This window comes from Diceros bicornis, chromosome 32 (assembly GCF_020826845.1).
Source record: "Diceros bicornis minor isolate mBicDic1 chromosome 32, mDicBic1.mat.cur, whole genome shotgun sequence".
Taxonomy (NCBI): Eukaryota; Metazoa; Chordata; class Mammalia; order Perissodactyla; family Rhinocerotidae; genus Diceros; species Diceros bicornis.
Genome location: NC_080771.1, coordinates 8,891,494 through 8,903,176, shown reverse-complemented (window position 1 = coordinate 8,903,176; position 11,683 = coordinate 8,891,494). Strand labels below are relative to the sequence as shown.

The window sequence follows — 11,683 nt, the reverse complement described above, 5'->3', positions numbered from 1 at the left end:
GTTTTTTCCCCTTCATAATAGATCACGGCTGTCATTCCTTGTCAATCATAGAGGTGTGCATCTCTAGTTTGAGTGAGTCCATAGTATTTCTTCAATCAGCTGTACCAGAATGTCTTAAACAAATCCCCATTGTTGGACATTTAATGATTCTATGAAACAGGCTTTGAGCATCTTCCTCATGTCCCCAGCAGATAAATGACACTTTCTCAGGTGTCCCCAGAGTACTTTGCATCCTTCTATTTCGGTGCTTGCACATTGCATTGCAGTCCAACCCCCACCCCCATCCCATCAGTATTATCTGCTACACAGTGAGCTCCTCGAGGAGATGGAACATGATTTGAATTCGTCTTTATATTTATAACACTTAACACAGTGCCAGGCATTTGGTAATTGCTTGGGGAATTAATGAATAAATGGAATATTGAATAAATGGAAGGATGGATGATGGATGGATGGGTGAATGAATGAATAGAGCCAGGGACTGTGGAGGGATGGAGTTCATTACTCTAAGAACATTCTACCCAAACGTCCCTGCCTCTAGGGGTAGTGGGTTCCCTGACGGGGGAGGTGTGCGACAGGAAGCTGAGTCATTTGACAGGAATACTGAAAACTTAATTTAGGCATCAGAGGGGAGACTGCATGAAATTCACCATGCATCAAAACTTGGCAACATAGAGCTCTATGAAGTTGCAGTCCAGGAAGCTAAGAGATTTGTCCTCAGTTCCCCAGCTGAGCAGCTGTGGGGCTGGGAGCTGCTCTGAAAGTTTTCAAGCTGGTTCAGGGAACCTCACCAAAGACTCTGTAAAGACTTGTCTAAAGGCTTTTGTTGCTTGTGCCTCCCTTTGGGAAGTTCACAGTGCACTAAGGTAAGGGAGAAACCCATATGTAAAAAGTTGTTTGACCAGTCTGTGACTATATGTAGCCGGAGTTTACTCTGTACTATCAAGATAAAAGAGGGTGAACTCTGGGAGGCGAGGCCTAGAGGCTCCTAAAAGCCCAGAGAGATCCTTGGAAGGGAGAGAGCTTTTCTGCCTGATTGGCTGTTGGCTGGGGAGTTGGGAGCTAAGGGGCAGGGCAGGAGCTGGTGCTCTGGGGCCTGACTGCACAGCCCCTACCAGAGGCGCAGAGACCTGCAGGCCCAGGAGCTGCTGTCCTTCCACCATGTGGCTCTTCACTCTGGTCCTGGTCTTCCTGGCCACTTCCACAGCTTGGGGTGAGTGCTTCTGAAATATAAATAGCGGGGGCACATTGGAAATCCTTGTCCAGGGACGAGGTGAGAGAGATGTTTATGGGAGAAAAGTGTGACAGATCTGGTTTAGCAGCAGAGCACCATCCAGTCTTGGAACACCCAGCCCAGACAGCCCTGTGCAGGGGAGGATAAACACCCGAGACCTCAGCTGCCTCAGCCACGCAGAGGAGGCAGCCAGCTAACCTCGTGCCTCCAGATGAGTACTTTGAGAAACTCCGTTTATTTTCCCTTGATATTAGTCCAGATATGGCCAAATCCTGGAGAGTGGCTTAGCAGAATATAAATATCGACTCGGGGGCCAGAAGCATGGTTTTGAGTCCCAGCTCAGCACTTACTAGCTGTGTGTCCTTAGGTAAGGAATTTCACTTTTCTGTGCCTTGGTTTCCCCGCCTAAAATAGGGATGAGGACAGTACCTACCTCACTGGGCTGTTGTGAGGAGGAAATTGGTTGTTGTATCTAAGAGTGTACCTCCTGGTATGAAGTAAGTGCAAAATAAAGATTCATAAATAAAAGGGTTGTTTTGAAATATAGTGTATTAGTAGAAATTTGAGGCATAGTAAGACCAACAGACCAGGAGCCAACTGCCATTGAAAAGATAGTCTGTTACTCACAGTTCTCAAGGGAAGGGGTCACATCATCACCATGGTGGGCCACAAGGTGAAGCACGGGGACAGGGGGTCAGAGGCAGAGGGAGGAGGAGGAATTGTGGGCAACAGTCTTTGTCATAGTCACTGGGGGAGGAAGGGGTGAGGCAGGATAAGCAGGTTTAGGGTTGGCAAACTAAACAATCTCAGGGGCTCTGGGCCTCAAGGTTGTCTGCAGTTGTCAGGTACTTGACCCTGGAGTGATCAGGGCAAGATGATAGTAGCCTGGCCTGTGAGAACTGCATGAAGAGGGTGGTTGGGATAAGGGCTCTGGCATGTTGGAAGAGCAAGCTGAGTCTCACCTCTAGGAATGGCTGCCTCTGGGAGGGGCAGTCCCTCCAGGGTCCACAGGCCGCAGATGTCAAAGCATCAAATACAGACACTAAAAACATGGTTAATACAAGGGTGCATCAGGGGCCCTCAGAACGCATCTGTGCCATTTGATGGAGGGAGAAACTGAGCCTCAGACAGGGAAATGGCCTTGTCCAAGGTCAACTGGAAAATCATGCTCTGGACTCTCTCTGTGACTCCTGACTCCAGAGCCAGTGTTCTGGCCATCAGTGTCCTGGCAGCCCAGGTCCATCTGGACTCTATCTTCTTTCTGGTGGCATGACACTGTGAGAGGCCTGGAACTGAGTATAAGGGCAGAGTAAGAACCAAATTAGGAGGGATTATTCCTTTACCAGTGGTCACTCCTTAGCAAGTCCATCCCATTTCCATCTTCAGAAAGTCCATAGGGGCTGCCTCCATTTCCTCAGTTTTCTCGTCACTAAAATGGGCGTATGAACAGCTACCTAGCCAGGCTTTTGAGAAGATTAATTTAAATGACCTGGAATGCACATCCAGCACACAGGAAGTGCTCAGTATATAAACATTACCTATAACATACGTGGTAACTGCTGCTCTTACCATTATTGCTGATGTCTCTACCCCATCACCCACTTTCTCACCCTTAACAATCTGGCCTCTGTCCACTTCATCTCTCTAGAAGGTTAACATTGGATATTCTTCTATAAGAACAAATTTGGATTATGCTTTCTTGCTCTGGTCACAAACTTTGAGGGAGATGATGACATTATGTCTACAGGAAAAGGAGAGCAACTGGGAGGATGAGAGGCTAGAAGTCATTTCCTATGAGGAACTCTTGAACAAACTTAGGATGCACAAGAGCTGACCTGAGGGATGGGCACGATCAAGTGTCTGAAAGGCCGCCTGCCCCATGACAGCTCAGGATGGTCCCACAGCAGGTAGAACCAGGACTGATGGGGAAGCTGCAGGAGATGATTTCAGCTCAGTGAGGAAGCACTGTCTGCTCCACACAAATGGAACAGAGAGGAAGCTGACCCCTGGTCTCTCCCCCTCTGGACAAACCTGCTCAGAGCCACCAGAAGAATCCTCTTGAAGCTGGTTGTGTCACTCTTCCACACTCCAGAACTGTAACCTGCTGCTCATTTACCCGCTAAATAAAGCCCCAGCCCTTAGCCTGGCATTCAAGGCCCTCCCAGACATGAACCCCTCTCACCTCAGGATTATCTTCCCCTCCCCATAGACTCCCTCTGGCTCAAATTGGACCATCACTCTTCCTTGGGCAGGCCTTGCATTTTGCTGTCTCGGAGCCTCGCCTCCGCACATTTTCTCCCCTGCTTTATACCTTTATACCCCCTCTTCTATCTCCCCTTGTTCAGTCCTCCCCGTGCTGCAAGTCCCAGCTCCATGGTCACCTTCTCCATGATGCCACCAACAGAAGCGCTCGCTCCCTCTTCTCACTCCTGCAGGACCTTACTGGTGCCTCTCTCAGGACACCGACCACTTTCTTCCCAGCAGGAGGGTCAAGTATATATGTGGCTCATTCTCCCTACAAGGTTCAGAGCTTCTGAGAAGAGGGGACGCCTCTTGTTCCTCCTCCCATCCAGCATGCAGCTCAGCACCAGGATCCTAGTGGATAATTGTTTCCAGAAGCTCCTGAGAGTGGAAACCCAGTGTCTGTTCACTCCCAGCAGCCCTCCTTCTTGCATTTACTTTTCACTCGATGCTGTTTTACTTCCAATTCCAATTTGCTCCTTAAGATAGCCCTATGAGATAGGAAGGACAGTTAACGTCATCTCTCTTTTACATAAGAAGACACTAAGAACTAGAAAGTTTAGGTCACTTATTCCAGGTCATATGGTGAAAGCGGCAAGAGCCACCTGGAATCCAGGTCAAATCTTTCACGACTGACGTGTCCTCTTTTCTTCTTGATGTCCAGCAGGGCTCCCATCCTCACCGCCTGTTGTGGACACTGTGCAGGGCAAGGTCCTGGGGAAGTACGTCAGCTTAGAAGGAATTGCACAGCCCGTGGCCGTTTTCCTGGGCGTCCCTTTTGCCAAGCCCCCTCTTGGACCCCTGAGGTTTGCTCTGCCGCAGCCTGCAGAACCATGGCACTTCGTGAAGAACACCACCTCCTACCCTCCTGTGTAAGCTGTGGGGGGGTGCTTCGGCATCTTTCAGTGGAGTGTTTGCCTCAAAGTGATGCAGGAAGGATCCAAGGAAATCCCCTGAGTGGCTTATACTTTGTTCTGGAATCCTCAAGATACTGTAGATCCTTAGATACTTTCCAGAACTCTCACAGCATTCTAGAGCCCTTTATTCAACTCATATTTATTGAGCACCTACTGTGTGCCAGGCATGTTCTAGGTTACTTGGATACATTAGTGAACAGAACAGAAAACCCTTCCTTCAGGGAGCTTGAATTCTAGGAATAGAGATAGATAATAAACAACATGCAAACTAATAAATGAACTATGTAATATATTAGAATATGGTAAGAGCCTTGGAAAAACATAAAAAGTTGAGCATGTGCAAGGGCTCAAAAGTAGTGGTTCTGTTTATTCTCCTGTCTTGAACTTTGCCATTGTTGGCCAGTGGGGTAAGCCAGGCAGTGTGTGGCAGGGGGGTGCTTTGGAGTGTTGACCAGGCAAGTTCTGAACTCCCAGGTGTGTCTAGCCACCTCGTCATGAGTGGAGCAATGGCTTGTGTGTCCTAGTCACTCTGGCCGAGTTGAGCAAAGAAACCCCTCAGCCACCACCCAGGGCACCCGGACTTCTACGTGCATCCACTCAGACCTTATTCATCTCAGGAAAGCATTTTTGGGAATTTCCAGGGTCCTGCCTTTTGCTGTCTTCTTTTCTTTCTTTTTTCCTCTTTTCTACTGTTCTCCCCTTCCTTTCTTCCTTCCTTTAAAAATAATATTCACTGTTTTTATTTCCTGATTGCAAGTTTAATACATACTTACTACAGAAAAGTGAGGAAGTACAAGTAAGGAAAGATAAGAGAATGAAAAACATATATGATTTCACCCTAGAGAGAACAGCTACTCATGTTTTAGATACTGTTTTTCTAGTCTTTTATCTGTTGCATATTTTCTACCTGAAAAATGGAATTACAAAATCTTCTGCACCCAATTCAACATGTGTGCATGTGTTTTCTTCCACACCGACAAGCAATTCTCAGACACCAACTGGGTGTCCTACAATTCAACTCAATTCAGACACTAGTTACCAGGAGATGGTACCAGGTGCCACAGGTTAAGGGCTCAATCCCACAAGACTGCCCTCTGCTTCAGATGCCCATCACAAGTCCAGGGTTTTTCCTTTGCTGCTGACCGACCAGCTATAAAGCAGATGTTCCCATTACCCCCTTCTAATAATGATTATCATCATAAATGTTTATGTATTTTTTTGCTATTTATTTTGCATTTATTTGAATACTAGAGATGTTAACTCTTTTTTTCTTTCCTGATATTTGAATTTTTTATTTTATGAACATTATGCCCCCTGCTTTTGGTGATCTGGGGAATGATCCCCCAGGATGGAAATCAGGAATTTGTCTTTGCAGTCTCTGACTCTGACACTTGATCGCTGCGTCATCCAAGAATATTAGTGCCTTTGTTTCCTCATCTACACACTGGGGGCAGTGATGCCTGCCTTCTGAGTACAATGAGATCAGGAAATGTTGCTTATAATGTCATTGGAAATGTAAGCAGTCCATCGTATGGATCTTTCTGAGTGTGTGAAGGAAGGATTTCTAATCTTTCTTTGTCTCAATTTTCTTGTCTATAAAATATGGATAATAATGGAACCTATGTCATGGGGCTGATTTGAGGATTAAATGAGTTAATACACCAGGAGTACAACACCTGACATGCTAGGAGGACTCAGGAAATGTTACCAATTATAATCTATGTTGGATCTTTAGGATCTGTTATTAGGGCAAGCAGTAGTCCTTGCCTGGGATGGGTGATGACAGAATCTTAGCATGTCAGGGCTGCAAGACACTTAAAGAAATCACTCCCCTGGCCTAGTCTGGAAGTTTGAGGCCTAGAGCAGGGAAGGAATTCAACCAAGGTCACCCAGCGTCATAGATGCTGAGGCAGTACTAGAACACAGTTCTTTCAATGTAGCTCCACAAATATTTCATCCCTGACCCGTCGTATGACTTAAATGTGTGGCATTTGAGTGACTTCTCATGATTTATGGGAATCTTCCATTGACTAGAACTCCTGGTTTACCTGATGGAGGAACATGGTCACACTACAGCTCACAATAGAGTCTAGGAGAACTAGGCTGTGTTCAGTGCATGCTGGAAATGGCCCTCTCCCATGTGTATAAGCAGCCTCCACCTCTTGACCCAGGGCATCCTGAAGGCTCTGGGAAGGGGCCAGGTGCCCGGCCTTCTCACTGTACGCAGCTCTGGAAGACTTTGGTGAGCCCCAGGGCCTCCCAGCCAGATCCCTAGGCAGCCTCCTGCTCCCTTCCAGTGTCTCCAGTCTGGCAAGAACAACTCTATTACAGATCTAACCCTCCCAGTCCAAGGCCCAGACTAAGTGTAGGAGACATCTCCTTGCTTAGCTCTGACTGAACCTCAGGAGTTCTTCTTTTCCCTCCCCTCCCAGGTGCTCCCAAGACCCAGTGGCGGGGCAGATGCTCTCAGACCTCTTTACCAACAGAAAGGAGAACATTCCTCTCAAGTTTTCTGAAGACTGTCTGTACCTAAACATTTACACTCCTGCTGACTTGACGAAGAAAAGCAGGCTGCCGGTAAGCAGTGGGAACCACTGGTCAAGGCTGGTGAGTTCCAGCCCGCCAGGATCTTCTGGTGGAGACTGGAAGAGGATGAAGGCAGTTTGGGGTGGGGACATCACCAGCCAAGGCTGTTTCAGGGGACCCAGGGATTTCTTTACCCACCACAGCGAGACCACGTGACCACAGGAAATACAGTATAGAAAATTTTATCCTTCTTCCCTTCTAGGTTCTTTGATTGGCCTAAAAACTAAATTGACATAAGACAGATTAACAGGAGAAAAACAAATTTAATTTCATATATACAGGAGCTCATAAAAATATGAGACATGAAAAGGTAACCAAAGCAAACAGCATTTATGTATTTTAGACAAAGAAACATTAGTGACCATTTGACAAATCAAAGGGTTTTAGGTTGGGGTAGCAAGTTAAAGAACAAGTAACAAAGTTTGTTTATACAGCCTTCTTGGCCTTGAATTCCCTCTCTCTGCTGATAAGGATGCCTTTTACCCTCCAGGTTCAGGGAGATTACCCTTCACGTGGGAGATGTATTTTCCACTTTCAGGAGACAAAAGAGAGTTAGAGTGTCCTTCTTACGCTGGTGTTTCTTGACTAAGTTTAATTCAAAATAATCAATATACTAGAATGGTGTATTTGGGGCGGCATGTTCTGTTCCCCTTATCATTAGTTTCCCTAGTGACAGACATGGGATAATTTGAAGGGTTTGCTGTACATCTGTAATGTACATTAATTTTTCCAGTTCTGTTAAGCTAATAGAAGGATAAGAATGATTACCCTTAGTTGCTAGATTAGGAATCTGAAACCCAGAGCAGCCAAGACAGAATTTCCAATTAAGTTAGAACTTGAAGGAATCCCAGAGACGAGCCAACAACCCAACCCTTCTTTACAGGTAGAGAAAATGAGGACCAGAGAGGGGAAAGCAAGGTCACACATAGGTATTGCAGGATGAGAGCATGAGTCTTCTGATCTTCAAACCAGTGTTCTTTGACGCATACCAGGAACTTGAGCCAGTGTGGTTTTTCCTCAGCACACAAGGACCCATTTCTGATGGTGTCCCATGACAGAAGTGGGGAGGAGGGGGCACAAGCTCCATTAATCCAACAAACACTTTCCTTTGCCTTTGGCCAACTATCTGGGACTTTGTTGTACCTCATTTCCCTCCCTGATTGTCTTTGGCATGGGCTGATGACACAGTGAGTCAGCATTTCCTGAATAAAGGGAGGCCCAGAGATGGGGCAAGCTTCCAGACCAGGCAGGAGGGTGGGGAGGGTCTTCTGGAAAAGGAGGGGATCCCTGAGGTGGAGAAGGGAGGGGTGTGAGCACCCAGCCATCTGCCAGGACACAGCTGGCATGATGCCCAGGAGTGGAGGAGGTGTCTGTGAACTTGTGACTAGAAGTGGCATTGCACATGCTTGGCTCAAAGAGGTGGGGACAAAGGTTCTCTCATTCGTTAATTCATTCATTGATTCATTTATTTCTTCTTCTATTACATACTCAGTGCCCTCATATACAAAGGTAGACTTGGGGGTTAGGAGAAAGGAAGAACATAAAACCACTACCACGCAGCCCCTTCCTTTGAGGATCTTACCCTCCGGGCTGCACAGAGAGAGACTAACTTCAGCAAATCACTGCTGACCAGCTGTTGGCTCAGCCTTCACTCAGAGATGACTCACATTCAGTCCCTCCACCTGGAGGTAGGCAGAGATCAGACGTGTGGGAGGAACAGGGATGCTGGGAATCTGGAGTCAAGACAACCTGTATATATGGACACAGGTTCCGGAACTCCAGGACTTGGGTTTAAATCCTGGTTCTGCCTTTTACCAGCTGAAGGATCTGGCTCTGTTTCCTCAAAATGGGAATAATCACATATGAGTATTTAGTGATGAATATCAAGCTTTACATCAGTGTCTGACAAAGTACACAAGGACAGCACTCCTGACATGTTAGTTAGAGTTGAAGTTGTTGACCTAAAATAAATAAACAGCCAGTTGTGTTACAAGCAGAGTGGATTTATTGAGGAATGGCCATTCAATGCGATTCAGAACAAGCAGTCTATGGCTAACCATGCACAAATCCAGACAAACAAAGGAGAGAAACCTTCTGTTATGAAGTTGGGAGGGCCTGTTGTAAATAAAGAATCCATTGAAAGAGACTGGGAATTTGAGGCGTAGTGTCTTTTCATTGACTGAGTTATGGCAGTCTTTCATCAGCTGAGGTCTTGTTGGGAGAGCAGGAATTTCTTTTTTTCTTCTGCTAGGTTAGTAAGCAATATCGCTTGCTGTCGGAGATGCAAGGTATGCCTCTTCCTGTTGGGGTCTGTAGTGTGCGTTGAGTGGCACATGCCTGGGAATTCTCCGTTCTGGCCTCTGACTCTATTTTAAATGAGGTTTCTGTTTATTAATATTCACATTTCTCCTTTTGATCAAGATTTTTCTCTGAAAGTATTATTGATCAAGAGTCAGGTTTTTCTGGATTCAGTGTTCTTTTGTCCCTCGATGCCAGGAAGGACCTTTCCTGGGTGTAGTGTCCCACATCAGAGGCAAGGTGAACAGACTGGAAACCCATTGTGGTCACATTTGAGTAACAGGTATAGAAGGGAGACTTCTCAGGCATTTCTCATCTAAGTCTGTACACTTCTGATAGGTCTGGTCCAGACATCTTGGGTCTCTCTCATCAGGAGTCATCTCCTTTAATTCTGGGAAATCTTTATCTTTAGGTTACCAGACAGTGTGCAGATCCACTCAGGACTGGGTGCTTTCTTTAGATGTCCCATGAATCCAAGAGTCTATTCCCTGGAGTTTGGCAGCACAAGGATTAGTCAGCAGTACCTCATAGGACCCTTTCCAGTGAGGTTGAAGAGTTTCTGGAGGTGTCTTTTCCAACAGATGAAATCTCCAGGTTGCAAGGTGTGATGCTTAAGGTCTTCATCCCCCTGGAGTACACTGTGAAAATATTGCTCTACCAGAACGTTGTTATTTATTTATTTATTTATTTATTTATTTATTTATTTTTGTGTGTGTAAGGAGATCAGCCCTGTGCTAACATCTGCCAATGCTCCTCTTTTTTGTGCTGAGGAAGACCAGCCCTGGGCTAACATCCGTGCCCATCTTCCTCCACTTTATATTGGACGCCACCACAGCATGGCTTGTCAAGCAGTGCCTCGGTGCGCGCCCGGGATCTGAACCGGCGAACCCCCAGCCGCCGCAGTGGAGCGCGCTCACTTAACTGCTTGCACCACCGGGCCGGCCCCAGAACATTGTTATTTTTGATAAAAGCAATTAGGCCTTTACAATATTGAAGTATATCTCCTTTTATCAGCTGCAGATCAAGAGTCTGGGACAAGGTGCACTGGGCATCCTGTGGCTCTCTCAAAGGGTGAGAGTTTATGAGTTCCAAAGGGGGTGGATCTGATATTTAGAAGGACCAACGGCAATGCTTTTGTCTGAGGTATTTGGAGGGTCTCTGAAAATTTGCCAACTGAATCTCAATAAAGCTGCTACTGTATTCAACTAAACCAGGGGATTGAGGGTATAGCAAGCACAGTGAAAGTGGTATAAAACCTGCCAAAAAGCACAGACTTGTTGGAGCACCTGACTGGTAAAATGGATTCCTCAGTCACCATGGAGTTTATTCCAGGTAGGGGTAATCTTTTCCAAAAGGACTTTAGCCACAGAAGAAGCAGTAGCCTGTCTACATGGGAAGGCTTCAGTTCAGTGAGAAAACATACAGACCACGACGAAAACATATTTATATCCATGAGGCAGGAGCAACTGTATGAAATCCATTTGCTAAGCCTCGAATGGCCCATTAGGCAATTTAAATGTCTGAGAGCAGTGCAAACAGACTTCTCTGGGTTGTGTTTTGGACAAGTGAGGTAGGCGCTTTTTCAGACTTATTACTATTTTCCCACCCATATTGATTCATGAATGCTATCATTTTGTTGGTGGACCAGTGATTTATGCATGTACCGTGGTTAGGGATGGGAATTTTAGAGTCTCTGGTAAGAATGGGTTGTTATTTGGCCCAAACCAGAGCTTTCTCTTTTTATCGAATGAATATTTGTTGATTTTCCAACCTTGTTTTTCCTTCCCTGGAGCCGATTGTTTCTTCTCGGCAGCAAAGAGAGGTCCCAAATAAGGCCTAGAGAGCTTCAAAACACAAAGAGATACAGCTCCAGGTCCAGGAGAAAACTTACCTCAAATTCCAGACTAGATGAGAAAGCGGGAAGCTCAAGGGGCTCTGTGCATATGGCGCCTGTGTGGGTCACCAAATACCGTCGACCTAAAACAAATAAACAGGCAGTTATTGTACCAGCAGAATAAGTTCATTCAGGAAGAGCAAAGAATTTCAACTGGGGACGTGCCTATGGCGAACCACGTGCAAGTCCAAAAGAAGATAGAAGAAACATGTTCTTTTATGAAGTTACTCTTGTAGTAAACTAAGTGTCCATTAGTGGAGACCGGGAGTTCAAAGTGTAGTGGCTTTTTATTGATGGCGTTATGGCAGTCTCTTATTGGCTGAGTTGTTGCTGGTCAAGGAGGATTTCTTCTTTCCTTCTGCTGGGGCGGTAAGGAGGATCCCTTCCTGCTACAGATGCAAGGTATGTCTCTTCCTGTTGGGGTCTATAGTGTGAATAGAGTGGCACGTGCATGAGAGTTCTCTCTTCTGGCCTCGAACTCCATTTTAAATGAGGATTCTGTTTATTAATTTT

At 46.1% G+C, this 11,683-nt stretch overlaps 1 pseudogene; it reads left to right on the top strand.

Moving 5' to 3' along the window:
* The first annotated feature begins 1,161 nt into the window (after positions 1-1,161).
* Positions 1,162-11,683, top strand: part of LOC131396003 (liver carboxylesterase-like) — a 33,179-nt pseudogene continuing 22,657 nt past the window's right edge.